At 39.8% G+C, this 27,781-nt stretch overlaps 1 pseudogene; it reads right to left on the bottom strand.

Moving 5' to 3' along the window:
* Positions 1-24,424: 24,424 nt before the first annotated feature.
* On the bottom strand, positions 24,425-27,472 carry LOC140531898 (vigilin-like; annotated as a pseudogene).
* Positions 27,473-27,781: the final 309 nt, after the last annotated feature.

Raw genomic sequence — 27,781 nt, 5'->3', positions numbered from 1 at the left:
ATATATTAGGTGGTACAGGGGTACACTGGTTCTGGAGTCAGGAAGATCTAAGATCTAAGGCTGGCCTCAGACACTTATTAGCTGTGTAGCTCTGGGCAAGCTTCAGTTCCTTATCTGTAAAATGGGGACATACCAGAGAAGGAAAAAAGCAAACCATTCCAGGATCTTTGCCCAGAAAACCCCATGGACAAAGTGTATGGGGGTCATGCAGAGTTGGACACAACTCAAGTACTGAACAACAACAACATATAGGTGATACAGGAGAAATATCCTAACTCCTTCTCCCTTGTGAATTAGGCTAGTTTTTCACTGAAAGTTGACAGAACTATCCTTGAAAACTTCCCAAGCCTAGGGTGCTAAGGCTCAAGTTGTCCTTTCCTTAATATAGCTTCCTTAACATAGCCTCTGAACATATTGACATGGTTTCCTCATCACCTGAGGGCATAAAACTGCCTAGTCACATGAAATCAAAGCCCTTCAGACTTGGTAGATGTTCTACAGAGTAGCAAGTTGTCACATCCTGCCTTGCTGGCCAGACTAATTTCTTTATGAAAATGAGGCGGGTCAGGTGTCTACCCAGGCTAAGTACTGGAGTATCCTTGTTAAATATCTTTTCTATGCTATGGAAGATGGTGGAACAGTGGATGGAGTACTGTGTCTCATATCAAATCTGACCAAACTATGTTACCCTGGGCAAGACACTTGACCTTTATTTGCCTCAATTTCCTCAATTGTAAAATGGAGATAATAATAGCACCCATCTTGCAGGTTTGCTGTAAAGACCAAAGAGATGATATTTGAAAAAAAGTGCATAGCACAGGACCTGGCACATTGTAGGTGCTGGATAAATGTTTATTCTCTCCTCTCCCCATCTATGGTCTAATTAAAATTCCTTTGATTAACTATTGAATATCCTATGCCTTCCTCATTTCATCGCAGCATCACATCTGAGCTAACAGGGTACTGACCTGAATCAGGTTCCATTTCTATCACATGATATAATCAGTAATTGGCATGAGGTTGTATACCGGATCACATCATGTTTGAAAGGGAGAAAAGGATACTACAAATATGGAGGATCCATTGATCGGATTACTGGAGACGCACCATGACACTTTACTACACTAGTTGTGTAGGAACTGAGAGGAGACAGCCACTTGTCCAGAACAGTAAGGTCAGTGTCTACTCAAGGATGATGTCAGGAGGATAAAGAAAGCACCAAATCCAGCATTTCCTGGCTGTTGTTTGACCATTCCACAAGATCAGTAAGGTAAGACTAAAAGTAAATTGGTCCATTACACTCAGCAACTAGAGACAGAGCTGTTGACTTTTAAGAGTCATGTGCTGAAGGCCAATGGAGCTTGTAACAAGAGTGTAAGTGAAAACAGCTCAGCTGATGGGGTGGGGACCAACAGGCCTCTGAGAAATACTGTCTACAATCCAGAGATTTCATTGCACTGTGCTGAGATTGGAGCCATGAAACAGGAGAATAAGAGGAGGAGAGAGGAAGAGTGAGGAGAAATCTGGGAGCCCTTGGTTAAAAACAAAGTGCCCTGGGGTTGTCTTATTACTACTCCTAAGAAGAGCATGACTTCTACCACAGAGGGAGTAAGAACTGGATGGGCTTTCACTGCTAAAGAACTGGGGAAGTAGAGAGAGAAGTTCAAACACCAGTCTGAAGAGTCATTGGGATGGTGGCTGCTGAGGGTGTGGTCTGATGGAGCCAATGGTGACTCTAAGAAGCAGAGATAGGCATTGGGAGCAATCAGAGGACTTATTATTGCAAAGCCAGTTGAATCAGTTATCTGCTCCACACTGAAGCTATCCTTTGTCCCTTTTTAGGCATCTAGGATGGGGAGTTACATGTACTAGGCTCCGTAAAGATTTATTCCCATTGTAGCTTTACTCCCCACAGCTCTTTGCAAAAGGAATAATGAAATTCCTAAGGGAAATAGGTTTGACAGATGAGCCCTGCCAAGGTTTGCCACACTTTCTGTTTGACCTGTCTTTGGGACAATTAGCTCTGGACTTCTGGATGAAATCTGTCCTGAATGGTCTTTAGACTTTAGCTACAGTTCCTCCTTTTCCCTTTCCAAGGCCTTCTACCCACCTCCAGCCACACAACCTTATAGGTGTGGGCTAATCAGCTGGTGAAATTTGAACAGTCTATCAGGACAGCTGTGGTCTGGGAAAATACTTGTTAGGGCAAATGGAGGATGAAGCACAAAGGGTGATAGCATTCTTTCCCAGAGGCAGCTTTGGGTGTGGCTGCTGAAACATAGAGTTGATAAGAATGCAATTGATGGCCAGCCTTTGGGCAAGCTAGGAAAACTACAAGGAAATCCAGCACCAGTGCAGTAGGACCCCTTCAGTCCCATCTAAGCCTCAGACATCCCCCAAAGCCTCGGCTGCATTTAGATCACTCACGAGGAGTTAAGGAAATCAGACAAGGATGGGGAGGGATATCTTGAGCTCGTGGGAGTTTGTACCTGTGTGTGCCCTTTCCTAAAGCTCTACACAAGTTTATTGTGTGTCAGGCCAAATGTAAACCCTTGGATTTGTATGAAACATCTCATGTGGTTAATAGGAAACAATCCAGAGTGATGGTGGTGGTGGTGGTGGTATGTTTGTATTGGGAGGGTGGAGTTTGAAAGATATTTCTCTTCTAGTGTCAATAAATTACCATTTGTTATTAAATGCCCATTATGGGACAGGTAGGAGGCAGCTAGGTGTAGTAGTGGTTAGAGCATTGGGCATAGAGTCAGGAAGTCCTGAGTTCAAATCCTATCTCAGATACTTACTAGCTATGTAACCCTGGACAAATCCCTTAACCTTGTTTGCCTCAGTTTCCTCATCTGTAAAATAAGAAAGAAATAGCAAACTACTCTGAACAACAGCATGTAACAGGTACTGTGCTCAGTGCTGGGGATACAAAGTAAGGCAAAGGGAGATGAAGAAAGCTAGACTAAGTTTTCCATACCAACTTTTCTTAAGAACAATGTTGTATTACCTGTGAAGAAGGCAGAAGGCACCTGGAAACTTACAGGGGATTGTAGGGAGCTGAACAAAGTCCTCATACCCATCATTACTACTGTTCCTGACTTGTCAGTATCATAGACCAGGTTGCCCAGACCCTTGGTGAGTATGTAGGGTTATTCACCTCACCAGTGCTTTTTTCACTGTTTCTGTGGCCGAGGCTAGTCAGAAACAGCTTGTTTTCACTTGGGAAGAATCCAGCATGCTTTCATTGTCCTTCTCCACTGAACTCTTCCTCATACTGGCCTCATTCTAGTGGTCATGGACCTGAAAGAGGTTTCCCTTCCTGAGGGTTTCCCTTCCTGCCATAATGTTGACTAGGCTATGTAAGGCTGTGTGGCTAAGGGGATGTATTGGATGGTAGTCCATGTAAGGGATAAGCAGTGGGAAATCAACTCTAAAGAAATCCAGGGACCAGCCTGCTCAGTCAAGTTTTGGGGAATATAGTGTGTGGGAAAAACTCAGAGGATTTTCAACATGGTGCAGAATAAGCTAATGACACTTGCTTTCCTATGATCTAGAGGGAAGCCCAGAGACTTACTGGATTCTTTCTTTTACAGAACCTACATTTTGTATCTGTGTATCCTGATGGCCCCCATTTACTGAGTCTGCCTCTTTCTAGAGGGGCTTGTTATAGGTTATCTAGCTTTGGAAGATTCTAAAGCAGGCTTTCTAGCATTTTCCTCCTTTTGGCCTTTCTGGCCCTCTAGGGCCTATGGTTTTGGAGGTCTTTATTTATCAAGACTAGCCTGAGTGGTGATTTTGTCAGACACCAAGGGGTAACCAGAATAAATTTTAGGCTTTTGGGGCCCAAAGTTGCCATTCACAATACCACCTTTAAAAAGCTAAAATTTAGTTGCAGTGAAATGGATGATGCAGGGTTATATTTTCCTCTTTTGTCCAGAGTTGCCTATTATACATTGGGTGATATAAGATGGGTAGGGCAGAGGATGCTTCTTTTGTGTATGTTTTCTAAAATGTAGGTAGTATTGGCATTTGATACTTTTGGCTTGACCTAACTTGATGAATGTTTCTCCATTTATTTAGGTCCGTATTTCTGCAAAGAGTTGGATTCAAATAATTCCTCTGTGAATCTTGATAGATAATACTCCCCAACATTTTATAATTTCTATACTTGTTATGTTTTTTAAAATAAGTCTTTCTTGATATTTTCTGTTTGTTACCATGCCATAGTTATCCCAAGCAACCCTTCCACTCCCACAGAGCCATCCCTTAGGAAAAATAGTGGTTTTTTGGAAAGGAAAAATAAAGTCAGCACAACTCATTGGTACATTAAAAAAAGTCTGAAAACATGTGAAATGTTTAAGATCTGTGAACCTCTTACCTTCAGAAGGAGTGGGTTGGGGATGTCTTTTCATCTCTCTCCATTTGAGTCCTGCTTGATCTTTATCCATTTTGTTCCATTTACTTTTGAATTTTTGATGTGTAGTTCTTTCTATTTATTTTCTTGTCTTTATTGTGCACATATTTTTTTTGGCTCTGCTTACTTCATTCTGCATCAGTTTATATAGACATTTACATGCTTCTTTGTATTCAGTATAAACAAATTTCTTACAGCACAGTAACATTCCATTGCATTCATGTACCACAATTTGTTTAGTCATTCACCAATTAATGGTAGTCCACGTTGTCTACGTTGTTTTCAGTTCTTTCATATTGTGAAAAGTATTGCTATAAAATTTTGGAGTATGTGGGGACTTTCTTTTTATTGATAGCTGTCTCGAAGTAAATGCCCAGGAATCCAGTCTCTGGTTCAGAGGGTATGGACATTTTAGTCACTTTATTTGCACAATTCCAAATTGCTTTTCATAACACTTTTACTGTTTCACAGCTGCACCAACAATAAATTGTATGCCTGTCCTACCACAACCTCTCTAACATTGACTGCTGCCAATTTTTGTCATTTTTGCCAATTTGAAGCATATGAGATGAAACCTCAGTGTTATTTGATTTGCATTTCTCCTATTAGTGATTTAGAGCTTCTTTCTTGCAGTTGTGAATATTTTGCACTTCATTTGACAACTGTTTGTTTATATCTTTTGATCATTTATCTATTGGGAATGGCTATTAGTTTCAAATATAGTGTGTGTATATATACACATATATATGTATGTATATATATATATATATTTCATATATCTGGGATATCAAGCCCTCTTCAGGGAAATTTGATACAAAGCTATTTTTTTTTCTCTTTGACCACTTCCTTTCTTATCCTAGATGCATTAATGTTGTTTGTACAGAAGCTTTTCAGTTCCAAGTAATTGAAGTTATTTATTTTATCTTTTTTAATTGCCTCTATTTCTTGTTTAGTTAAGAATATATCTCCTACCCATAGCTGTGAGAAGCTTATGATCTGTTTCTCTTCTAATTTTTTATAGTATGATCTTTTATTAAGGTCGATTATCCATTTAGAATGTGTTATGGGATGTGGTGTAAGGTGTTGGTCTAAGCCCAGTTTCTGCCAGGCTGCTTTTTCTAACAGTTTTTTTTTTTTAAATCAAGGATGTTTCTATTGTTAAATGGAGGTAGTATAATCAAAATCACACTTGCCAGGATCTCTTAGGTGTTAGTATGCTTCAAAAATAGGTTTTGACAATGCTAGAGATTGGTAGTTCCAATCCAGGCCCTGGAACTCTACCTTCTCCTCTATTTCAGTAGGCCCTATCTCAGGACCTGGCCCCTCAGGAATGTTGTTTTGCTCTATTTACCAATGACTCCATCTCCTACTAGAGAGGCATGGTATGTGAGAGAACCTTGAGGAATAGGGAGGAGAAGATATTAATCTACATAGATATTTTGGTGGTAGCCCTGAGGCTGGCTAAGTGGTTAGGGACCTGGAGAGAACAGGACTAGATAATAAAAAACTCTCCCCTTTGGCACGAGGACAAATGGAGGAATTTTTCAAATGCCTCAGACTTCATATAGTTATTTATGGAGCATATCAGAACCCATCAGAAACATCATGAGCTTTCCACTGAATTAAACATCCAAGTAGGAGCCATCATAAGAATAGCAGAGAATGGGGAGTAGGTATACTGCTAATATGAACTTGGAGGGTGCTGATGCAATATTATCCTGGGGGTGTATCTAAATGATTTCCTTAATTAAGGATGTTAGTTATTACTGCTAAACTGACCTCTTTGTTCCAGTCAGAGTACCCATCGAAGTAGCCCTTAAGCTACTTCAAGTAGAAAAATGGTCTGCTCACTTCATCTCAGGGCAAGGAGTTTGCTTCTGTTAGTGAACAGCCCCATCATTATGCTTCTGACTACAAAGGTCACGTGCCATACCCAACCTTCCACTTTACCACGTCTGACAAATAAATGCCTCTCGAGGAAGTGGAAGGGTTTGTTGGTTCCGAATCTTGGATCCAATCACAGAAAGATATACCTGATAATAATGGACTATTTTTATATATAGTTCTGGCCTAACCTTTACAACCATTCTACATTCTTTCCCATTTAATGGAATTTCCCGGGCCTCAAGTTCCTTGTCCCCCTTAGATAGTTTTGTATACCCTGGAGAAAAAACTTAGGTCCTTTTTAATTGTAGGGCTTCCTTTTTTCTGGAAATGGTTCAGAAAGGGCTTGGGTGACTTAAGAGTGGTATTGTTGGGAGGTACTTTGCTTGCAAATAGCATTAGGGAGGTGATAGTTGCTATATTACGATGGTGAATGTGTAGTTGTTTGGAAGAAAGAGAATCCTGTACTTGACTTGGTGGTAATTTTGATTCACTGAACAAAAATGAAGGTGAATATTTAGCCATTTTGGAAGAAGGAGTTGCTCCCTCTTCAGAAGTCTTTCTGGGGGCAAAGATTTGGTATCATCCCTTTCACGTAGCTCCCAGGGAAAAGGGGTAAGCCTGGGAATATTGGGTGGATGGCTGTATGGAGAAAGGGTTAGTGTCAACTTAGATCCCAAGACAGTTAGTATGCAAGATGTTCTAAGCCACTTTACTCTAGATGACCCGAGCATGTGATGAAGAATCTGATTGTGTACAAGACATCATCATGAATGGAGTCACCTTGTGCTGCTTCTACTCACTGCTACCATTTTGCATCAAGACCCACTGTGTTAGCAAAAATGATGCATGAACTTCTTTTCATAGTTCCCAGATATGGTGGAAGCAATAGTCTAACTCTGTCCCCCATGTAAATTGGACAGTTTTTTTCCTGAGAGGTGATAGAGTGTCCCTGGAACTTGATGGGTCCAAGGGGCTAAAGCTTAAACCAGCCAACTTTCTGATAGCCTCTGGCCATATACAGGTGGCTTTTTGATTACCAAAGGGCATTATAAGGCTCAGCCACATTGAGTTGGGACCCTTCACACTTGGCAGATGTCTCAAGACCACACAAGTCACTATACCCTGACCTATAGACCACATGCATTTCCATATGGAGATGGGGAGGGGAGCAAGTTTCTATCCAAGCTAAGTGCTAGAATATTCTTTTTTGTTTGTTTGTTTGTTTTTTGTTTTTTTTAAATTTATTTATTTAACTTTTAACATTCATTTTAACAAAATTTTGAGTTCCAAATTTTCTCCCCTTTTGTCCTCTCCCCCCCTAAACACCAAGCATTCTAATTGCCCCTATGACCACTCTGCTCTCTCTTCTATCATCCCCTCTCTGCCCTTGTCTCCTTCTTCTCTTTTGTCCTGTAGGGCCAGATAACTTTCTATACCCCTTTACCTGTATTTCTTATTTCCTAGTGGCAAGAACATTACTCGACAGTTGTTTCTAACACTTTGAGTTCCAACTTCTTTACCTCCCTCCCTCCCCACCCCTTCCCTTTGGAGGGCAAGCAATTCAACATAGGCCAAATCTGTGTAGTTTTGCAAATGACTTCCATAATAGTTGTGTTTATAAGACTAACTATATTTCCCTCCATCCTATCCTGTCCCCCCTTACTTCTATTCTCTTTTGATCCTGTCCCTCCCCATGAGTGTCAACCTCAAATTGCTCCCTCCTCCCCATGTCTTCCCTTCCATCATCCCACCCACCCTGCTTATCCCCTTATCCCCCACTTTCCTGTATTGTAAGATAGGTTTTCATACCAAAATGAGTGTGCATTTTATTCCTTCCTTTAGTGGAATGTGATGAGAGTAAGCTTCATGTTTTTCTCTCACCTCCTCTCTTTATCCCTCCACTAATAAGTCTTTTGCTTGCCTCTTTTATGAGAGATAATTTGCCCCATTCCATTTCTCCCTTTCTCCTCCCAATATATTTCTCTCTCATTGCTTGATTTCATTTTTTTAAGATATGATCCCATCCTCTTCAATTCACTCTGTGCACTCTGTCTCTATGTGTGTGTGTGTGTGTGTGTGTGTGTGTGCATGTGTGCGTGTGTAATCCCACCCAGTACCCAGATACTGAAAAGTTTCAAGAGTTACAAATATTGTCTTTCCATGTAGGAATGTAAACAGTTCAACTTTAGTAAGTCCTTTATGACTTCTCTTTGCTGTTCACCTTATCATGCTTCTCTTTATTCTTGTGTTTGAAAGTCAAATTTTCTTTTCAGCTCTGGTCTTTTCATCAAGAATGCTTGAAAGTCCTCAATTTCATTGAGAGACCATTTTTTCCCCTCAAGTACTATAGTCAGTTTTTGCCAGGCCTAGAGGCCTGTGTGGGCTACCCGAGTCTTCTTACCTCACCTCCGAGGTCTTCGGTTGGCCAAAACCGGATGCTCATATGAGAGAAAGGACGTTCCAGAGTCGAACAAGGGTTGAGCTTTATTTCAGGGTCTCGGTTACAAGTGCAGGGAGGTCTTCCTTAGGAGGAAGAGGGGGAGATTTCCTAAGGAGGCTAAGATCTTAAGGGACTGGAAGTAGAAGTACAAGCGGGGAGAGAGGGGGAGGGGAGAGAGGAAAGAAGAAAAGCGGAGCCTACTGTCCTCTTGGCTCCTCACGTGCTAAGAGAGCTTTCAGGCTTCCTCAATCCTACTTAACCTTCAGCCGCATAGTTTGCATCTGAATACCGTGCTGTTAGGTAACTAGGTGTGCCCAGATCCGGGACAATCGCCAGGGCGGGGAGATCTCTCTCCCATCACGTTTCTCACGGGAAGAGGTGGAATTACTCGAGATAGCTCGGTTCACCTTGATTCCCTGCCGTTTCCTGGGGGGGTCTCGTGAGAGCTCTAAGATTTAGAAGCTCTCACCTTTACCCGCCCGAGACTGTCCACACGGAATTGAGCTTCCAATCCCAACAAGTTTTGCTGGGTAGGTGATTCTTGGTTTTAGTCCCAGTTCCTTTCACTTCTGGAATATCCTATTCCATGCCCTTCAATCCCTTAATGTAGAAGCTGCTAGATCTTGTGTTATCCTGATTGTATTTCCACAATACTTGAATTGTTTCTTTCTAGCTGCTTGCAATATTTTCTCCTTGACCTGGGAACTCTGGAATTTGGCCACAATGTTCCTAGGAGTTTCTCTTTTTGGATCTCTTTCATGCGGTGTTCTGTGGATTCCTTGAATATTTATTTTGCCTTCTGGTTCTAGAATCTCAGGGCAGTTTTCCTTGATAATTTCATGAAAGATGATGTCTAGGCTCTTTTTTTGATCATGGCTTTCAGGTAGGCCCATAATTTTTAAATTGTCTCTCCTGGATCTATTTTCCAGGTCAGTTGTTTTTCCAATGAGATATTTCACATTATCTTCCATTTTTTCATTCTTTTGGTTTTGTTTTGTGATTTCTTGGTTTCTCATAAAGTCATTAGCCTCCATCTGTTCCATTCTAATTTTGAAAGAACTATTTTCTTCAGTGAGCTTTTGAATCTCCTTTTCCATTTGGCTAATTCTGCTTTTGAAAGCATTCTTCTCCTCATTGGCTTTTTGAACCTCTTTTGCCAATTGAGTTAGCCTGTTTTTCAAGGTGTTATTTTCTTCAGCATTTTTTTGGGTCTCCTTTAGCAGGGTGCTGACCTGCTGCTCATGCTTTGACTGCATGTCTCTCATTTCTCTTCCCAGCTTTTTCTCTACCTCTCTAACTTGATTTTCAAAATCCTTTTTGAGCTCTTCCATGGCCTGAGCGCATTGAGTGGGCTGGGATATAGAAGCCTTGACTTCTATGTCTTTGCCTGATGGTAAGCATTGTTCTTCCTCATCAGAAAGGAAGGGAGGAAATGCCTGTTCACCAGGAAAGTAACCTTCTATAGTCTTATTTCTTTTCCCTTTTCTGGGCATTTTCCCAGCCAGTGACTTGACCTCTGAATATTCTCCTCACACCCACCTCACCTCCTGATCCTCCCAGCCAGAGCTTGGGGTCTGAAATTCAAATGTTGCTTCCCAGCCTCAGGGCTTTGGGCAGGGGCAGGGCTGCTATTCAATGTGAGATTAAGTTCAGGTGCTCAGGTGGGGGCAGGGCCGCCTCTCAGGCTCAGTTCCCTCAGGGGGTTTATGCAGAGACCTTCAACAATGGATCCAGGCTCCTGCCTGCTTGGGGAGCCCTGGTCTGCTCCTGCCTCAGCTTCTGCCTCCCGAGGGGGCCTTAGTTATGGGGGCACCCCACTCCCCTCTCGACTCCCCAAAGAGACCCTCTCACTGACCCCCATCACCTGTGGGTGGAGGGACCCGCGTGGCCGCTGGAGATCCCGTCCCTGAAGCCTGCTGGGATCTGCTCTTCTTGGTGCCCCAGCCATGGCAGGGCTGTGCTTGGCTCCCAGTCTGTGGCGCCCAGTCTGCAGTGCAAAGGACCTTTTGCAAGAGGTTTGCAGGTCCCTCTGGAACAGAAATCTCCTTCACTCCAATGTTCTGTGGCCTCTGGTGCTGCAGAATTCGCAGTGAGTTGCTATTTACAGATGTTCTATGGGTTGTGGGTTCGGAGCTATGTGTATGTGCGTCTTTCTACTCTGCCATCTTGGCTCCGACTAGAATATTCTTATTAAAGTCCCTTTCTGTGTTATAGCTAAGTGAACTCCTTTTCATTAAAAATTGAATGTCCTATAAAAACCAATTTCTTCCCAACATTGAACCTGAACCAACAGGCCTGTCAGGACTGCTCCTATATCAAGACTGCTCTCCCTCCATTTTCTATCCCTGAGAAAGTTGGGAAAATTGGGATTTCGCCCACCAAGAGAATACAGAAGATGATCTTAAAGAAAATAAAGCAAAATTGTGTGCCTAACTAAAGTATATTTGTCTTCAGTTTTCTCTTCTTCAGCATGAATAATTCTAGGTTTTTTTCATATCAGCATGCCTTTGCCTTCATTATTTGTTCTACGTATGTTATATTCTTGGTTTGGAATTCCCTTCCTCATTTGCATGTTAGCTTCTCTTGAGATGAATTGATCTTTTTCATTTTGTTTGTTTTGGTTTTTGGAAATTTCTGGCTTTTAAAGTTACCATGCCTGAACTAGATTGATTATGCTGCTGTTTTGTAGTTTGTGTGTTATTTTTAAAATCTAGGTATCCAAAGGGGACAAAAAAAATCGATGTGGATAAAATATTTGATGAAGATGATACTGGAGAATGATTTTAGAAATAGAGAAAAGGTTTGGGAATGTTTCCAAAGCATACAACCACTTGAATGAGTCAGTCTTGTAAGTGAATAAATCAAGCACAAATCTGACAGATGTGCAAATTACACAATAACAAATGGACTTAACATTTAATTTAATTTATATTAACAATAAGACACAGAATCAATACATTGAGAAAGCCAGCTATCTATTTTTTTACCTAAGGGAAATAGTCTTTAAAAATATGAAGAGTCTATGTTGAGAGCAAATATATAGAACAGCCACAGAATATGTCAGTACAACATAAGCTCCTTGAGGACAGGGACAGTTTGGTTTTTCTCTTTGTTTCATCAGCTGTTAGCATCGTGCCTTGCATACTTTAGGGATTGGGATGGACAGGGACTTGTGATTTCATTACTATGGGAAATCCTAATTAAGGAAACTGTCTCAAACAATGTGGATCAGGCAGAACTCAATTCTGGATCTTCCTGATTTGAAGGATGGTTCTCTATCCACTGACCATGCAGCTGCTTACATAGTGGGTACTTAATAATGCTTGTCAAATTGAATTGGACTAAGAATAAAGGAAAAGTGAGATGATTGAGAAGAGGAGATGGAACACAAGAACAAATTTGGTAAGGAACTTTTAGCCAATTTAAAAAAATGCCTAGGGGACTGTAGTGAATAGTCATCATTGTCCCAGTGTGTGTTCATTCTTCGTTGCCGAAGAAGACCATGCCATCAGAGAAATAATGACGTGACTTGCATGTGACTTTGTTTTGAGTAAGGGAGGGCTGTGCAGGTCACCAGCCTCACTTCTCCTCCAGAGCCATCTGAATCCAGTGACCTGATATTCATCAGGATGAATGGTGATGACCCACGATGAGACAATTGGGATTAAGTGACTTGCCCAAGGTTACACAGCTAGTGAGTGTCAAGTGTCTGAGGTGAGATTTGAACTCAGGTCTTCCTGACTCCTACACTGGTGCTCTATCCACTGCACCACCTAGCTGCATTGTCCCAGTATTGTTGCTTTTAAAGGCGGCCATTGGAGGGATATGGGAGACTTCCTTCAGTGGCACCTTGAATTAAGTAAAGTTTGAGTTTGGTGGTCTACCACCCCTTCTTCTTCCAGTTTCCTTCCATGGGGTCCTCATTCCTTTTTCCATCACTTTCCATTCCTGAAGGTTCTTACTCTTCCAGCTAACTTTTCTTTCTGGAAGACCTGACCATACTGAGGTTCTGTGATCTTAGCTCATGATAATTGAAAATATGTTATCCTTAGTAAAAATTTTTTGCATTTTAATTGAGAACTTTGGAAGATCAAAAAGAATGAAATTCATCATGAAATATTGAGACTATAACAGCTGTAGTAGAGATACTTTTGAGGGAGTTATAGTTTCTAGGCGCCTTCATATCACATAGGAAGTAGCACACACATAGCACAAAGATAGAAGTAAGTTCCCAAGGCCAATCAGATCTTGGATTTCTGATCTGAGCCTGCCTAAGGCAAAACACCTATCTAAGAAACATAACTTCAAAATAGGCTTTAAGTCCCCTTGTTACCATTACCCATTCTCCTGGTATGGTAGGACAAAGAAAGAAATATGGAGGGAGTATGAGAGCCAACCAGGATACCATCACGTTAGACGCAACTTTTCCTTAGGAAGATCTCTATTAAATTTGGGGGGGTTACATCTCTGCATTTGACTGAGGTAGTTAATTGGTAAGAACAAATATTGAACTGACTGGGATCTCAGTGATCTTTTGGGTAGAATTGTAGCCTGTATGTTCTGTGTTTTTTTCCTTATATTTGCCTGGGAATGGATAAGGGAGACAGATTAAAGAGAAAAAGGGAAGGCTTTTTAGATATAAAGTGAATCTCCGAGGAGGGGCTCTTCCAGAAATGAATAGGAAACTAGAAATTAGGAATACACGAGAAAATCTTTATGGTTTTTCAAGTATTTTGACCAAAGAATTCTTACTTGAAGTGAAAAAGGATTGCTATGAGCAGAGTACCAGTCCATTTGTCAGTCTTCTGCTGGGAAACAGGAACCCAGACCAGGAAAATTAGGAGGCAGCGTGCTACAGCAGTAAATACACTGACTCTGTAGTCAAAGGAACTAGGCTTATATCCTACCTCTGACACTTACTAACTGAGTGTACTTAGGTAAGTTATTTAACCAGCCTGGGCCCTAGTTTCCTGGGAGCTGAATTAAAGGATCCCTTCCATTTCTCATTTTAATTCAGATCCTGGCAAACCAACAAGCAGCAATTCTCTGAGTAAACTGCTAGTAGTACGTTAGCTGGGTGGGTTTTACATCTCTTGCCAGCAGCCATGATTTCTGTACTGAGGTGATTCATGACATTGCTGTGCTGTCTTCTGTGACACTGCTCTGAAAGCTTTCAAGGATTTGAGTACATCCTTAATGGTTCCTTTTGGAAGAGTAGAGCCAGCCCTCAGCTCAGCTGGATGAGTGTATAGTTTGATTCAGATTTCCTTGGTGTGTGGAGCATTTGGAGTGGAAACTCCCTCTACCAATGCAAGATTGGTAATTTATCTCTCACTTATAGTCTTCCTTAAGAATATTCCAGTGGCGGGAATTGAACTGGTTTTCCATATGCCAATGCTGTTTTTTTAACTGCTATATAATACTGCTTCTCTTATCTTCTTTTTTCCCCAAAGATCTATCCTATTGGCCTTCTACAATGACCTAAACTCCCACATTAGAGTTACTCATTTGTTTCAGGTAATTTTGCTCCCAGAGTATTGTGGTGAATTATAAAATTACAATTGTCTCAGAGAGGTAGTATATCAGACATTTTTCAACTATTAGCAGAAACGAATAAGCTAGATTAGCTAATTAGTCACTTAATATGGCTCTAAATGAAGGAACAGAATAGGAAGATAAAATTTTGTTGTGGGAGGAAGAGAATGGGATGTGTGACTGACATATTTAAAGATGGTATTGGAGAAGCAAGTAGGCAAGATATAATGTTGGTGGGAAAGATTATTTTATTGAGAGTGAACAAAGATAGTCCTCCCCCCATTTCACACATTTGTCATTCATTTTTTAAAAAATTATTTATTTATTTTTAGTTTACAACATTCAATTCCACAAATTTTTGAGTTTTAAATTTTCTCCCCTTCCCTACCCTCCCTCTCCTCAAGACAGCATGCAATCTGATATAAGTTCTACATATACATTCCTATTAAATATATTTTCACATTAGTTATGTTGTAAAGAAGAATTATAACCAACGGAATGAACCATGAGAAAGAGGAAACAAAACAAAGAGAGCATATAGTATGCTTCAATCTTCATTCAGACTGTAATTCTTTCTCTGGATGTGAATATCGTTTTCCATTGTGAGCCTTTTGGAATTGTCTTGGATCGTTGTATTGCTGAGAAGAGTCTATCAAAGTTAGTCATCACACAATGTAGCTGTAACTGTGTACGATGTTCTCCTGGTTCTGCTCCCTTGCCGTTCATATTTTTAAAAGCATGTTTTCAGATTTCCCTCTTAGGACCAGAAGAACAATGTACTTTTCTTTCTTAGTTACTTAGGTCAGATGCCTACTTGAATTCTTGGTTCCTGGGTCACTGAGAAAAGACCCTCTTATGCACTGATTTTGGTTGTAGTTTTCACTACATGCTATTTGAAAAAATTCTGGCCCCAGAATTTTGGGGAGAGTGAAGAGAGACAGGAAGGACTGTGTCAGAGCCCAGTGGTTACATAGGTCCATTTTTTCTACCCTGTGTTGTTCATCGGGTCATAGGTTTGGAGCTGGAAGGGATTTTGGAAGCCTCTTTCCTATTCAGTTGGCTTTAGTGATTCCTCTTTGTCCCTATAGAATAGAATAAATCATATCACCAGAGAGATATATACCCAGAAAAGGAAGTGGGATGGTCACCTGAGGAGCAAAAGATAACAAATAGCCCAGGTACTTCACAAGTATTCATATAAGGCCAAAAGATCTAAAGGAAGGACTCCTATACATTGGGGATATCCCATATGGAAGATTTATAGAAGGAAACACACAACTTGTACAGAATTAAAAGGCATAGATGGGTTGTAATGTTCATAATTTGAAGGAGAGATATACTGAAATATCATAAATGACTGTAAGTCACAAGGAGATGCCAACTTGCATTGGAAGAGGAAACTTTTTCACCTAAGAATTCTCTTTACTAATGAAATTCAATCCCAGCCTCCATTTCAATCCCTTCAATTGAATTAAAGTTTATGGTTGTAGAGGTAAGTTTAATAGTAGTAGTGATAAACAACTTGAACATATAGCCAGTACCTTTGCTCTAAAACATTCAAAACACCAAAAATATTCATAATGGAAAGAGCAACTAAGATAATATTTAAGTGAAGAAATTGCTAGATGGACTAAGAAATCTTTTCATTTAATGTTTATTTTGCTTAGCTCTCTTAGGACCAGAATTTGTCAATATGGATATTATCTTAAAGAGAGAAATCAGTTTGATTTTAAATTAGAATTTGTCTTTGAGAACACTTCATCCTGACCTTGGTTAATATGCATATTAACACTATCTCATTTCCATGTGTACTTGCCCCAGGTTTTTAAAAAAGCCAGACAAGAGAATCATCTCAGATCATCCTAAAACTGGAGCCACATCTTTTGCCTCCCTCTTTGAGGACTTTTAAATAAACATTAATTATAATGGTGCCAATTTAGTCATGCCTCATGACATAATCTCTGAAAACCTGTCATTAGCCACCAACATATTCCAAGAAATCTTTGCAGCATTTCATATTGTTCTGTACAGGCACTTTTTGCCTCTGAAAAGCTATATGCCTTACGTAATACTCAGGTCAGGCAAACCACACTTCTGGAGCATAAAATTAGCTGTAGAAAATCAGACACCATGGTTAATCTGCCTGGCTTTATATATTGGTTACAATATGGCAGTAGCAACTAAATGCTTATCTGATGAGAGAACTCTTCCTTTGTATCTTGCAGTGAAATAAGATAATATGATGATATAAGCTCGATATTGCTTTTGGTGCTTTGTTCAATATCCTGCAGTTTCTTTGCTCTCTTCCTGCTTGATATGCAGGGCTCTGAAGTATTCCAATAAACTACTGGAATATGTAGAACTTAGTAGTGATGCAGCTTGTAAACATCTGGTGGACCCAATAAAAGTCACATTCCCCTTTACATTCTTACAATACTATTATCTAAAGAATTGAAGCTGAGGCTCATCCGAAGGGCAATGGAGAGATGCATACATAATAGATTTAAGCAGGTTGAAACACTTGATAAGCAAGCAGTTTACAAGGGTGAGACCATGCAAAGCAAGTAATTGAAGAAACACATAAGTCAAAAATATAGGTTGATCTTGTTGCAAGAATGAAAAATGATGATGGACAGTGTGAGTGCTCTGAGGATATCCTAGCTCTGTTGAGGGAAAGTAAGAAAAACTTTGGTACTTTGGGTGGTTCTCTGTGGAGAGCTTATGAAAGGCAATGGGTAGAAGTCTGTCCATATACGATGAGCAAACCAGGCTGCACTGCAGTTTGCGTCACTGGAGGGAATGCCTTCATTCAGGAGATCAAAGGTTCATCCGAGGACTGAATATTTAGTTATTTTTCACAGAATTCTTTTGAGGATTATCAGGGATAAAGTGATCTCTATTTTCCAGATGAAAAATCAGAAAGAGACAAGTTAAGTGAATCATCCAAGATTAAAGGAGTCAAAGCAAAATGATGACTAGAACGTAAAAAAATCCGAAGCTCGTATTTAAACCTTGCTCATGATAAATGAGAGCATTAAATATATGTGTAACAGTAGGTTCTCTGGTTCCCCACTTCCTAAGGGCCAGGTGTATTACATTTCACTGTTCCCCCTAAGATTCCCTAGTACTCGAGAGGGGTTTGGGCTGGGGTATCTAGTCTCTGACATTGGCTCAAGCCCTTTTGATTGTGTTTCTTAAATTTTAGAGGTCATCCCATTAGACCTGTGGGTTCCTTGAAAATAGGAATTATTTTATGTTTTTCTTTCCTTCCGCTGGACTTAGCACAAATGTTTGGCACATAAGAGGTGCGTAAGGCCATTAATCCTTATCCAGTTAATCCACTCTGTGGATCAGAAAGACCTGAGTTTAAATTTAACCTTAGACACTTACTAACTGTGTGGCCTTTGGCAAGTCACTTAACCTCTGTTTGGCTCAGTTTCTTTACCTGTAAGATGGAGATAATATCAGCAGCTACCAGGGCTGTACTGAGGCTCAAATGAGATAATAATTGTAAATCCCTTTGTATAGTACCAGGCACATAGTATTGCACTAAAATGTTAGCTGTTCTTATCATCATCATTATTAACAAATATTTATTAACTGACATGAGTTTCATTTAACCATTTAATAATAATATATTAATACATCCTATTAATATATTAATAACTTAATTTTTACAAAGAAATTTACTTCAAAGATATAACAAGAACAAACATACACATATTCCCCCCAATATCTCAGGGGCAAAATCCACCCTACTTCCCCTCAGTCTCTTGGGGTAGAAGGTGGTTAGGTTCACAGTTTAGCTTAGTTCTATACAGCATAAATCCCATCAAATTCCAAGTCCAAAGCCTTCTGGGGCTTATATCCCAGGATTCTGGTTTCTTAGAGTATTCCTGCTCTGCTGATGGCAATATCTGGCCTGGATTTCTGGGCTCCAAGTTCTCTATGACTTGAGCTCCTGGATCCAGGGACTCTACCCCCTGCACCTAGAACTAAAAAGGACAAACAAAACAGATCAAAACTCCAAGTCTATTTCTTTAGGTCACAGGGCCTAAGGTGAGGGAAAGTGGTCTCTTCACCACCCTTAGTTGTCAGTGGTAAGAGAGTGAGACTGTCCTAGACTGGCAGTTTTAAAGATGCAGCAGTTCTGGCTACCTAGCTAATGCGAAGAGGCAGTTTCTAGGTCCATGGTGAATGAATGCAAAATGTCTCCTGCCAGAAGCAGCTTGCTGGCATCTTCCGCATGAGGGCCTCCATCTTAGGCATGCACTAAATCTCCTTTATACTCGCATTTTTTATTTTATTGAAGCTTTTTGCTTTTAGAACATGTTAATTCTTGAATATACCCCTGCATCCTTCTCTACCAAGAGAAATTTTTCTTGAAATATAATTTAAAAAATCCACTTTATGGCAAAAACAACCAATGTAGAAATGATATCTGGTCTTATATATAACATTCCATATTCTCAGACTCCCATCTCTTCAACAAAATATTTATCTCTTCCCTTTTCTGGAACCAGGTTTGATTATTATCATGTAACACATATGTTCTGGCCCCACCTTCTCTGGCCTGGGTAGACTACATCTTCTCTTCCGGGTTATCCATCTTCCCGATGGATCTATGTTTCTCTTTCTCTACTGCTATTGGTTTGAATACCCTACTGGCTATGTTCCTTCCATTTATAGGGGCCCAGTAACTAGCATCCCTGTTTTATTTAATCATTTACCCTAAGGTGCCTTTTCCAAACCAATTTTTGCTTCAAATATGTAGCAAAAAAACCCATACAAAAATTTTCCCCAGCATTTCTGGGTCAGGAAACCTCCCTCAAACCATCTCTGTCTTTTGGGGACTTAGTTCAGTTCTTACATAGCATTGGTATCACCAATTTCATGCCCAAAGGAGATATCACTGCTGCATGAGTCATTCTGCTAGACTAGGGTCCAGAAGGTCATTGCTAAAAATTGTTCATTGCTTTTTGAGTCATGGATGCTACACTGGCTACAAAATCTGATTTGAGTTCTGATTCCTGGCTTCCCACGTTTGTTTTCCTGGTCCTCAAAATTCCTAAAATTAGGCACTCCACTTCCTGTACTAGAATGAAAAAGATGAATGAATTGGTCTAGTAGGCTCCATTTCTCAGGGACCATCTGGTTTCAGAGAGGGAAATCCCCACAGCCCTTGGCTCTGGTCAGGATATTGTCCTGTCACTAGAAGACACGTGAAGACAATGAGTACAAAAAGAGCCAAGAGGTGAATGAAGCTGACTCGGGTCTTTCTGAAGATTCTGACAATTCTGGCTATTTAGCCAAACAGAATGAGATTCCTCCCAATGATATCATAGGCCAACTGGAACCACTTATAGAACAACCATATACGTTCCTGTTTTTCTAAGGAACTTTCCTTATATGTCATTACTATCCTCTTGGAAGGAACTCCATGTGGAGTACATCTGAGCTAGCTGATGGGGTCTGCACATGTCAGAACCTTGTTACAATAATACCACAATGTTCAGTTTAGTTTTATTTACTGCCTTTTTCCCCTGCTTACATATTCTTTGTGTATATTATTTTTCTGGTTCTGCTTACAGAAATCTGCTTCATTGCATGTAAGTTTTCCCATATTTCCTTGAATTCCTAATATTTATTATATCTTATACTCCAGTAATATTCTCAATTCTTTCAATGTAGAATGTTTCTGACTTGAATTTAGAAGAGGAGAGGGAAGCTTTCCCTAGAATCTTTCCAAGATAATGGCCTGAGTCTTAATTTATATGACTTTCAAGAAAGGAATAGCTATGATGAGAATCTCTGTTCCTGAATATCAGGGAGGCAAAATTTCCACTTCAGATTGGTGTGACCTTGGTCTAGTCTTAAACCTAGGTGCTGGTGAGATGCAGTGAATGATTTTTGCCGTTAAGGATGGGAACATATAAACCAAAGATCAAAGAGTAATAATGTACTTAAAATATAGCATGAATCAACCAATAAATCAACAAAGTTTTGTTGATCACCTTTTGTTCTAGGTGTTGGATGAGGTGCAAATTTCAGATACAGCAAAGCAGTCCTTGCTGCTATAGAGGTTAAAGGATAGAAGGGCCATGCATGTCTAACATAGGTTGATATAATATATAATATTACAAGTTATGTACAAACTTCTTGATTTTAGGGGTTGTCTCTTGCCTCTGTTTGTATTCCTAGCACTTAGCACAGTATCTGGCACATAGTAGATGCTTAATAAATGTTTACTGATTGATAGATTAACAAGAGAATCATAAGCCAAAGTGCTATGATGGCAGATGAAATGATACTTAATTATAAGCATTTCCTTTCTTAGAACTATCTTTTTAAATCTATGTTTTGTTTATTTTGAACTTAAGTATTAAATAAAATGGGCATTTCTACAAACATAGAGTAAGGGATAAGAAGAAGAGTGTACATGAAACTGTTCATCTCATGTACAGTTTGTTCTTTCAAATAAATAATAAATTCAGTATGAAACTTTCAAACAATCCTAAGTTGTCTGTGATTCTTTTTAGACTTCTGTTTTCTTCTGTGCATTTTAAAAAGGATATTTTAATTACCTTTTCTTCTTTTTCTTTTGGCTACCCTATACCCATTCCCTTTCTCCCTACATGTCTTTCCACTCCCACACTGGGAAAAAAGAAAAAGAAAAACAAAGCCCTTGTAACAAATATACATAGTCCAGCAATTTAAAAAAAAATACTGGTATCATTCTGCATCTCTCTGTTAGAAGAGAGGTAACATTTCATTTTCTATCCTTTGGAACTGTGATTTGTTATTATACTGATCAGAATTCTTAAGTCTTTCAAAGTTGCTTTTTTTTAATTTTACAATGTTGTTATTGTAATAAATTGTTCTTTTGGTTCAGCATCAATTCATAAAATCTTCCCAGGTTTCTCTGAAATTGTCACTTTTATAATTTCATGTGATACAATAACACTCTATTACATTCATATATTATTAATGCATTTAGTTCTTCCCAATGGGCATACTTTAATTTCTAGTTCTTTGCTGCTGCAAAAGAGTTGCTACAAATTATGTGTGTGTGTGTGTGTGTGTGCGTGTGTATAGATAGATAAATAGATGTTGTTCAGTTGTTTCAGTCATGTATGACTCTGTGACCCAATTTGGGGTTTTCTTAGCAAATATATTGGAGTGGTTTGCCATTTCCTTCTCTAGTTCCTTTTATAGACAGGGAAACTGAAGCAACTAGGGTTAAGTGACTTGCCCAGAGTCACACAGCTAGTAAATATGAGTCTGGACTTGAACTTAGGTCTGACTCCAGGGCAGGCATTCTAGCCACTGCACCACCTAGTTGCTATATGCACATGTATGTATATATGTATATTATATATGTGTAATACACATGCATACACATACACCTACATATATACACACATACATCTACACAGAAATACACCTACATGCATATACATATGTGTATGCATGTATATATGTGTATATATATATATATATATATATTTTTTTTCCTCCTCTTTTGGCATAGTAATGGTAGAGCTTTCAATGACTTCAAGCTATTCTCTACTACTCTGACTCTCTGACTCTGTCTCCCTCCCTCTGTCTCTGTCTTTCTTTGCCCCTATCTCTCTTTCTCTGTTTCTCCCCACCGCTAAAATTTTCTGATGATCTATGACTGCAAATCATAGATGACCACAATCTTGGGAGACTCAACATTGTAGGGAGGTGAACCAAAGAGCAATTAGAAAGCTGCATGGTTGGGCCAGTGGGTTATAACATATTACTAATGGTGAATTGCATACAGGTCATGGCATAAAATAAATCTGCTACACGTGATGAAAAAAGGTCTAATATCAGATATGTGTTGAGAATAATGAGGCATTGAATGTTACACCAGTATCCATACAATTGTAGCAGAATTAGAAGCCTTTCAGCACATTGGGTAGATCTTCCATGGAGGATTCATGAAATAACATGGATAAGGATCACAGAAGACAGGAAGACATGGAAGGACTGCTATCTGCCTCAGTGGAGGAAGGATCCACATCAATAAATTCCCAGCAGATACATGGAAGTCTCACAAAACTTCTTCTGACTGATGCTGACAGTGTTTTAAGCTTTCTGGACCATATCATTCTAGGGCAAAGAAGTGGCAGTGGAGTTTATAGCCTTCCCTCTGCCTGTGCGCCCCTCCCCCCCCCCCCCACCGAAAGTAGTAGAAATGAGCTAAAGAACTAGTTCAAAATCAGCTCCTCCTCCTTTCTTTATTTATTTAAATCATATAATTATTTTACTTGTCAGCCAGTGTCTAAACCTGTGAGTTAGCTTTGACTTCATTCTTATCCCTTCCAAATAAACTACCAAAAAAATCTTCTTAATTTTTTTTTTCATATTATCTCTAGCTTCCAATGTTTCCCATTCATTCTTACTGTTTTTGGTATGGTTTAAGCCCTTAATTATCCATGACTAAACTATTTGCAATAGCTGCCTAACTATTATCCCAGGATCATAGGAGGAGATTTAGAGTTGGAAGAGACTTTAAAGGTCATTTAATCTGAGGTCTTCATTTTATAGTTGAAGAAATTGAGGCAACAAATGCTGGAGAGGATATGGGAAAATAGGTCCACTCTTGGTAGGGCTGTGAACTGGTCCAACCATTCTGGAAAGCATTTTGGAATTATTCCCCAAAAGCTATTAAATTATGAATATCCTTTGACCAAGTAATATTGCTACTAGTTATTAAAGAGATAAAAGAAAGAAGGGAATAGATCAAAGAAAGAAGAAAAGGACCCATATGTACAAAAATTTTTGTAGCAGATCTTTTTGGTGGTGGCAAAGAATTGAAAACTGAGGGGATGCCCAACCACTGAGGAATGGCTGAACAAGTTTTGGTATATGAATGTAATGGAATACTATCGTTATGTAAGAAATGATGAAAGGAATAGTTTTAGAAAAACCGGGAAAGCCTTGTACAAAGCCTGAAGCCTGATACAAAGTGAACTGAGCAGAACCAGAAGAGCAATTTATAAAATAATAGTAACATTGTAGAAAAAAAATCGACTAATTCCTAAACAATACAGTGACCGAAACAATTCTAAAGAACCCATGAGGAAATGTGTTATCCTCTTCCAGATAGAAAGCTGATAGGCTCAGTACAAATTGAAGCATATTTTCTTCTCTTTTTTTCCCTTTTTTCTTTTTTGGGTGTGGTTAATGTGTGAATTTGTTTTGCATGACTATACATATTTGTAAAGGGTTTTGTTTTTCTTGTCCTCTTAATGGATGGGGGAGTGGAAGGACAGAGAATATTCAGAAGCAAAAATGAAATAAAATCATTATGGGGGTGTGTGTGAACTGAGATGAAGAGAGGTTATGTAGCATGCCCAAGCTCCCACAGGTAGTAAAAAGTAGAGTTGGACTTCATACCCAATTCTCTGACTCCAAATTCAGCCCTCCCTCCACTATACTAAATGACTTTTCTACATCCCTTGTCATTGTCTCCAAATATGTTCTATGTACCACCACCCAATTAAGATTTCAAAGTAAATCTTTGATTACACCCTCCCTTGCTCAAAAACTTTTAATAGCTCCCAATTGTCTGCAGGTCAAAGCCCGAAATGTTTGCCTCCTATTTAGGGCTTTGTCCACAATCTGGTCCCAATCTGACTTCCCAGACTTGCCTTCTGTGTCTGCCCTAGACAAACTTGTCACTCTAGGAAAACTGGTTTATCCACTGAACACCTAATGTCCATTCTCACCTTTGCCCTTTTATGTGTACTGTATTCCTTACCTATCCTACCAATTTAAATCCTATAATATGTTCTTTATTTGTTTTAGCTTAGAAAGTCTCAATTACTTTATTTTGAAGCATTTCACTTGTGTTTTTTAGTGTTTAAAACAGTGGAAAGCCTGTCCCAGAGTGGAGATGTCAAGGAATAGATACTGAGTGCAAACTGGACACTAAATAAGGCCATGAGTCATCGAGGCCAGCATGCAGGACCCAGCACTCCAGGCTTCACTAGGAGACCTCTTTGGGGTGGAGGCAGGAAGAAGGGGGCTAGGAACAGGGGCTAGGGGGGAATAGGGTGGGCAGGGGACACACAGTTTACAGAGAATTCAGCCACTGGGTCAGATTAAGACACAGTATTCATGGTAGGGTAATTTCAGGTTGGCAGCTGGAGAGGTTTCTCAGTTCTGATCATTACTGTTTGGGGTCCCAAGGGAGAGTCTTAGGGGTGACCTGGGCCTCAAAGCTCGGAAAGTCCTCAGAGCTGCTCATATCAGGAGCCTTCTCATTGCTGCCTGCTGCTCAGGGGTCATCTCTCACCACAAAAGCCATTGGATAGCACCTTGGCCTCTTCATGGGCAGGGGGCTTCACGTACTCCTGCAGAGCCTCGGAATCCACCACATCAGCCAGCTATTCCTCCTGCAGACTGAGAACGTGAGTGATCAGTGACTTCCTCCACATTATCAGGAAGTCTGGTCACAGTCACACAGTTAGGCCTCTGCTCTGCAGGAAATGGATGTTTGCTTTGAATTCATCCATGATTTTGCGGATAGCCTTGCCTCGGGCTCCAATGATGCGGGCGTGGACATGGTAGTACAGCAAAACACCCTCCAAGACCATCTGCTCCAGTTCTCCGAGGATCTTCATGATGGCATCACGAGCAGCTTCTGAATTCTTTTCGTACCCTGTGATAGTAATTTGGTCCTGTGCCTAGCTTTTATCATCCTTGTCAGGAAACTGGATGTTCACTTCATGTTCCATACGGATTTGGGTGATCACTGCCCCCTTTCTCCCAATAATTTTTGGGTGATATTTGGGATCTACAATGACATTCAGCTTAAAGTTTCTCAAAACCTGGTCCTCCTGCTCAGCTTGCAGCTCCCTCACCCGCTCCAGGAGGCCAGCCTTGGCCCGGTCCAGATTGGCAACAAGGCCCGTGATGGCAATGATGTCAGATTGCAGTTCAGGGGCTGAGACTTGGATATTCACCTCAAACTCATCCATCATCTTGCGGATCCCATTACCTTTATGGCCAATTATGTAGCCATGGAGATCACCATGATGGTGACAGGAACCAGCGCCTCAAGAGCTTCCTTGGTGGCCTCACACTTCTCTTTTCAACCCGAAATTATGATGATGTCACATTTTCTTGGAGAGCTGGGGTCAGTCTCTTTGATGTATTTCCCCTCCCATAATATGTTCTTTAAATCCTAAATAAAATTATGTCTCCTCTGACCACTTTAGCTGGAAATCATATTCTTAATTTTGTTATCCGACAATTATTCTTATCTGTTTAGTATTATCTTATATTTTATCTTCCCATTTAGATCACAAACTCCCCATACTTTGAACCTCTCCTTTAGGTGCTCAAATGTTTGACTGTTAGTTTAGAGAATGAGTGCTTTATTTTGAAGGGGGGAGGTTCCTTATTTCTTCTTGCTTCCACTTAGAGTGAGACTTCTGTCCCTCTAATCAAATTCTTGTGACTGCAAGGAGAGAAGTTTTTTTAAAAAACGTTTTGAGAGTCCTGACCAATGTTAAAAGAATAATAACTTCTTCAAATAGCAAGTTTTCAGATCTTGTAGTCTGGTTTGAACATAATTAAGTTGAACTGCATGAAATTGTGAAGTTTTACTTAATTTTGCTTGGTCAGTAGCATTGGAGAAATGACCTTCCATTTGAAAAAACAGCCTGAGGGTAATTTAGAAGCAATTTGTTGTGTGTAATGTAAATTTTTGGTGACCCTTTCAGTGTGTAATCACCAGAAAACAACACTTTGATGTGCTAAACTGGGTGATATGAAGGGTGACTGTCATTAGAAAATCTATTTGAAGCTCTATAGAAAGGCAGAATGGCTTACATAGAGGGCTGGCCTTGTAGTCAGGAACAAATCAGCAAGCATTTATTAATTACCTAATTTGTGTCAGTTCCTGCTCCTATTATTGCAAAGATACACATGATAACCCTCAATCTCTTTCCTCAAGAAGCTAGAAGAAAAATTAAATTCGAGTATTGTCTCTGTGAGATCCTGGGTAAATCACTGGATATCTCAGTGTTCCCACTCAACTTTCTAAGACAGTGAGACAGAAGAGTGGCTGACCTACTGATATAAACAGACTTTCCACATCAGGAGACCTTCACGGATAAAAATCCAAAGTCTAGGATCAAACCCCCTCCCCCCCAAAAGTCATATTCACAAATGTCAATGAGCTGTCTACCAAGCGAGACACTTAAGTATCTCAATTCAAAACATAGTCACTCAGTAAAAATAATTGTAGTCATAGTAATAACAGCTAACATTCATATAGCACCTGCTATATATTGGGCAATGTACTGAGTGTTTTACAAATATCATTTCATGTCATCCTCACAATAACCTTGGAGATAGATTATCTTATAATCCTCATTTTACATTTGAGTTAAATGAGGTAGGCACTGGTTAAGCGATTTACCATAGTGTAATGCCAATGTGATATTCACATGCCTATCATGGCTATGAATTTGCTGGCATAATTCTGAATTGCAAATTATAATAGACTCTCCACATGTAAGACAGAACCAAAACATTTATTTAAATGCCTTAAAGCCGAATCCCAACTCCAGAAAGCCAAATCTATCATAGCAACAAAGAAATCTATACACAATAACAATGCAGGGGGCACCACCCTCCCCAAGTCTAGCCCCTAGGGCCTTCCCACAAACAAACACTCACAGCTTGCTGTCTGCTTCCTCTCTCTCCCTCATCTCTAACTGCTGTGTCCAACTTCCTCTCAGTTCTGTTTCACCCTTCCTGCTCCATCCATTAGGCAAACTCCTCCCACCACAGACTCATATTGACTCAGGCTTCCATGTGACTCAAGCAGGTCACATAGGCCTATGAATAGATGGGAAAGATCTTCCCATTATGCAAAAATACATTAACAATACACATTGCTAGTAGGTGTCTAGGGCAGGATTTGAATTCCTGTTTTCCTGACTCCATATCCAGTGCTCTATTTACTGTGACCTCGCCTAAAGAAAGAGAGACTGCTGTCTCATCTAAGAGGGAATATCAAATTATCAAAGGCTCATAGCTCTAAAGTTGAAAGAGCCTTTACAGGTAATTTAGTACACCTCTCAGATTTTACAAATGAGGAAACTGAGGTCCTATGAGGTTAAATGACTTGCCTGAGACCACACCATTAGGAATCATCAGAAACAAGATTTGGACTCAGGTCTTCTAACTCAAGAGTCAGAGTTCCTTCCACTGGATTATGCTAAATAAGAAAATTCTGCATTTGACCTAGATTTTTAAAGTAGACAGGAAAAAAAATGTAGATTCAGTGAAAACATTCTAGAGCTTAAAAATGTAAAACAGTTTAATATCAACAAAAGAAACACCTGGTAAAGAAAATGAGACCTAAATGAAAATATGTGTGGTGGGGAAAATCCAAAATTAAATTATGTGCAATAAAAACATGTAGAAATCCAATTGTTATAATAAAATGATCA

Source organism: Notamacropus eugenii, chromosome 3 (assembly GCF_028372415.1).
Source record: "Notamacropus eugenii isolate mMacEug1 chromosome 3, mMacEug1.pri_v2, whole genome shotgun sequence".
NCBI classification, from domain to species: domain Eukaryota; kingdom Metazoa; phylum Chordata; class Mammalia; order Diprotodontia; family Macropodidae; genus Notamacropus; species Notamacropus eugenii.
This window is presented reverse-complemented; position numbering and strand designations above follow the sequence as displayed.